The sequence below is a fragment of the Haliotis cracherodii genome, unplaced genomic scaffold (genome assembly GCF_022045235.1).
Source record: "Haliotis cracherodii isolate W230 unplaced genomic scaffold, xgHalCrac1.p SCAF_11, whole genome shotgun sequence".
Lineage (NCBI taxonomy): Eukaryota > Metazoa > Mollusca > Gastropoda > Lepetellida > Haliotidae > Haliotis > Haliotis cracherodii.
Window position 1 is genome coordinate 21,041,695 of NW_027266266.1, and position 5,410 is coordinate 21,047,104.

General features: G+C 38.7%; 1 pseudogene; it reads left to right on the forward strand.

Moving 5' to 3' along the window:
* Positions 1–2,667: 2,667 nt before the first annotated feature.
* On the forward strand, positions 2,668–5,184 carry LOC139455554 (hemagglutinin/amebocyte aggregation factor-like; annotated as a pseudogene).
* Positions 5,185–5,410: the final 226 nt, after the last annotated feature.

Sequence of the window (5,410 nt, forward strand, 5' to 3'; positions counted from 1 at the left end):
TCAATGATATAGCGAGTTAAAGGAGTTTGAACAAGTGGAGTGTTGATACAGATTATGGTTCACAATGTCACATTATCTTCAATGATATAGCAAGTTGAAGGAGTTCGAACGTGTGGAGTGTTGATACAGATTATGTCCACTGTGTTACATTATCTTCAATGATATAGCGAGTTAAAGGTGTTTGAAGAAGTGGAGTGTTGATACAGATTATGATTGACGATGTTACATTATCTTCGATGATATAGCGAGTTGAAGGAGTTCGAACAAGTGGAGTGTTGATACAGATTATGATTGACGATGTTACATCATTTTCAGTGATATAGCAAGTTGAAGGTGTTTGAAGAAGTGGAGTGTTGATACAGATTATGATTGACGATGTTACATTATCTTCGATGATATAGCGAGTTGAAGGAGTTCAAACAAGTGGAGCGTTGATACAGATTATGATTGACGATGTTACATCATTTTCAGTGATATAGCAAGTTAAAGGTGTTTGAAGAAGTGGAGTGTTGATACAGATTATGGTTGACGATGTCACATTATCTTCAATGATATAGCGAGTTGAAGGAGTTCGAACAAGTGGAGTGTTGATACAGATTATGATTGACGATGTTACATCATTTTCAATGATATAGCAAGTTAAAGGTGTTTGAAGAAGTGGAGTGTTGATACAGATTATGATTGACGATGTGACATTATCTTCGATGATATAGCAAGTTAAAGGTGTTTGAAGAAGTGGAGTGTTGATACAGATTATGATTGACGATGTTACATCATTTTCAATGATATAGCAAGTTAAAGGTGTTTGAAGAAGTGGAGTGTTGATACAGATTATGGTTGACGATGTTACATTATCTTCGATGATATAGCAAGTTAAAGGTGTTTGAAGAAGTGGAGTGTTGATACAGATTATGATTGACGATGTTACATCATTTTCAATGATATAGCAAGTTAAAGGTGTTTGAAGAAGTGGAGTGTTGATACAGATTATGGTTGACGATGTTACATTATCTTCGATGATATAGCAAGTTAAAGGTGTTTGAAGAAGTGGAGTGTTGATACAGATTATGATTGACGATGTTACATCATTTTCAATGATATAGCAAGTTAAAGGTGTTTGAAGAAGTGGAGTGTTGATACAGATTATGGTTGACGATGTTATATTATCTTCGATGATATAGCAAGTTAAAGGTGTTTGAACAAGTGGAGTGTTGATACAGATTATGGTTGACGATGTCACATTATCTTCGATGATATAGCGAGTTGAAGGAGTTCAAACAAGTGGAGTGTTGATACAGATTATGATTGACGATGTTACATCATTTTCAGTGATATAGCAAGTTAAAGGTGTTTGAAGAAGTGGAGTGTTGATACAGATTATGGTTGACGATGTTACATTATCTTCAATGATAAAGTGAGTTGAAGGAGTCCGAAGAAGTGGAGTGTTGATACAGATTATGGTTGACGATGTTACATTATCTTCGATGATATAGCGAGTTGAAGGAGTTCGAACAAGTGGAGTGTTGATACAGATTATGGTTGACGATGTTACATTATCTTCGATGATATAGCGAGTTGAAGGAGTTCGAACAAGTGGAGTGTTGATACAGATTATGGTTGACGATGTTACATTATCTTCGATGATATAGCGAGTTGAAGGAGTTCGAACGTGTGGAGTGTTGATACAGATTATGTCCACTGTGTTACATTTTCTTAAATGAAATCTTTTTCATGCACATTCTTTACGCCGAGTGTTAAGCTTAAGCCACACGCTTAAGGGCAGGTTAGAACCTGACAGGTATTTACAGTAAACTACGTTGATAAGGAACACGCTTATAACGAACAGACGGATATAACGAACTATATATGCCTATAACTACGGTTATAACGAACTATAATTAGTGGTCCCTCTAAGTCTTTTATAACCGTCGTTCACTGCAGTTAAAACTTATTCAGAGTTGTATTTCTAGAATTAAAAAAATATGTGTAGTTAACTGAGCGTGTGCTCCTGAGTCTAAAAAATACACACAGGAAACATTGCATGACATTTCAGGAAAGCAGCACTTCACTTGATTTAGAAAAATACACCAAGAGTCTGGGATGGTTGTAGTGAGCGTGGCTCGTTTAGGGGGGGGGGGGGGGGGGAGTACAGATGAACATGGCCACCACAGCAACTCGTATTGTGACCAGTGTGTTTCTCGTTTTAATGAGACTGCGCCCTTAATATAACTACATTACTCAACAAACAGAACTCAAGATAATATGACACAATAAACTGAGGCATTTGTTCAGCACCACAAAGGAATATTCGTTTAGATGCGATCTGGTAAACAACTCTCTTGGGCTTGTAAGAATTACAATGCGATACGAATTTGTTTCATTAATACATATAAATTCAAAGAAAATATTAAAAAGTTAAAAACGAATGTTAGAATTGAATTCAAGGTTAGATATTCAGTAAACTAATCCTTTCATAGTCACATATTGTGAAGATACTTTATTGCGCCCAGGATGTAGTTTAAACGTTAGTGATGATTCCCTCCAATCACTGGAGAAACAACTGTTCTGCGATGGGTGGAATAAGTGACGACCAATCACAACGCACAAGGCGTGGCAGTTACAGATGGTATACATGTATATATACTGGCGGGACTCCTGTATCAGTGCATGTAGTCCACAGCGCTGTGCGTGCACACAAGGATGTTCCCTGTAAGTATGATAAGGCCCAATTCTTTCTTTGTGGGAATAATAGCAGTGGGAAATGTATTTTAAAGTTACCAGTCTACATCAAAGTAGTTTTCATTACCGAGTTTGATATTTCATTTATATATTCATTGAAAAGAATGTTTGTAACAAGATCATTTCAGAAATGAAATACTAAGCAACAATTAGTTTAAGCATAGTCGCCTTTTACGGCAGGCATGGTTTGCTGAAGACCTATTCCACCCTGCATGTCATCGTATCAAAATTGTGTGGATCGATGCTTATGATGTCAATCACTGGATTGTCTGGTCCAGACGCGATTATTTACAGACCGTCGTCATATAGCTGGAATATTGCTGAGTACGGCGTTAAACAACAGACAAACAACAAATCCTTCACTGCTTCCAGACTGCGTTTCTGCTGCTGTCGTTTGTTTCCGTCGTGACGTCATCATATGTCAACGACTTTGACAAGCCTCTTCTGTTCCAATGTCCTCCGGGGAAGTCCATTGCTTCCTGGGAAAGCTATCATCATAACCACTATGAGGACAGACGCTACCGCTTCACCTGTCAGAAGACACCGGGACTAGTAGGGAAATGTCAATGGCATGGTAAGTGACATATGCACAAATCATCTTGAAACAGAAGCCAGAGTGAAATCCACACATTTGAATAGCACTATGGTGGTAGGACACTTTGACCTTCACATACGACCTATAATCTTTGACCGTCATATATCGCCTTTTTTTCTATTATCGATGTACTTTCAACGTCGCTGGAAACTTCTTATTTTAAACATGACCGTAATGGTCTATAAGGATGTTATTCGACAAAATCAACGTTTCAAAGGATTTGCAGTTTTTAAAAACAGACGCTCTATCCACCAGATCAGTCGGAAATACACGAACGCTAGCTGCATGTTGCACCAAAAGCACTGCAAAGTAGGATTCGCTTGAATTGTGAAGACGATTATCTTGTTTGGGGTTGGTCTCAACTCGTTAGGAATTACATTTTTTATATCCTGCTTTGAACATTTGAGCTGCTACCTTATCCAATGATTAGACAGAACTGCTGATAAAAGCGGCATTAACCCACAAATCATCCAATCACTCTTTCAGGCTATGTGAACCAATTTGATAAACCGATATCTTTCCAATGCCCCCACGAGGGCGTTATTAGCGGCGTCAACAGCTATCACAACGACCACTACGAAGACCGACGATTTAAGTTCTACTGTTGCTCCCTGAAAGGTACGTCAGCACACGTCTTTAAAAAAAGAACATGATCTCACTTACATGTAACTGGTCAAAATTCAAGTTTCTGTAAAATATGTTCTTTAACACAGTTCATACAATTCGTTGATCTGATTTTTCGTTATGAACACGTAAATGTAATCATTGCGGGGCAAAAAACCTTATGGTCGTGATAATAGGCCTGTTAATAATAATCGCTTCTGGCAATTGGAATGGCTGGCGAGAACAATAATGTTCATTTGGGATTTAAATACCAGAAATAGTTGTCAACGTATTGTTTACATAACATTATTGCGACATATCTGTTTCAGGTAAACATTTGAAGGGTTGTGACAAGACCGGCTATGTCAACACTTGGGATGAGAAGTTCACCTTCAGAATGCCTGCTTTACACTTCTTGAAGGGAGTCTTCAGCATTCACCACAACCATCCCGAGTAAGTGCATTACTCTGCATGATGCGGTCTCACATATTCTGTCGCTAGACACTCAGCAATATTCCAGCTATATGGTGTAAGTACTCGAGTCTGGGTCAGACAAACCATTGATTGATATTATGAGCGACGATGACACGAGCTTAACGACCCACCCGTTAATCTCAAACGACCAGCAGCACAGGTTGGACCTAGGACGAGTGTACACTGATACTCACTTGCCCACAATTAAATTGTATGATTTCAAATCTTTTGTCTCTTATCAATCAACAATGCGGCAACCCGTGAAGATCCGGGGTAGAATAGGTCTTCAGTAACCCATGCTTGCCGTAAATGGTGACTATGCTTTTCGTAAGAGGCGACTAACGGGATCGGGTGGTCAGGCTCGCTGACTTGGTTGATGCATGCCATTGTATCCCAATTGCTTGGATTGATGCTTATGATGTCAATCAATGGATTGTCTATTCCAGACTTGATTATTTACAGACCGCCGTCAAATAGCTGGAATATTGCTGAGTGTGGCGTTAAACAAAAAAATAAAAATATATGAAATAACACAGTGATACATACGAAACCCACTGAACAAATGGTGAAAATGACATTGTCTCCGTCACGGCCATTTTGAAAGTTAGGACAGAATTTGGTGGGCAACTTTAGAGACAGAAGTTTTGGGATCATATGCATAAGTTTTCAGCTTCATATATTCTGTTGCAGAGACAGGCGCTGGAAGTTTGAAACCTGCTACATCCACTGACGGAAACGTCGTGCCCACATGTAACCAGTCAATACATGCTGCTGTAAAAAAACTATTTTTGTTATATATTTTTTCACATTGAGTTAACCGTCAGGTTCTTCCCTTGCGTCAGCATAACACTGATACTTTTTTTATGATGAGTGTCCGACTGACGGTTCGTTAGTTTGTTGTTTAACGCCGCACTAAGCAATATTCCGGCTATATGACGGCAGTCTGTAAATAATCGAATCTGGACAAGACAATCCAGTAATTGACATCATGAGCATCGA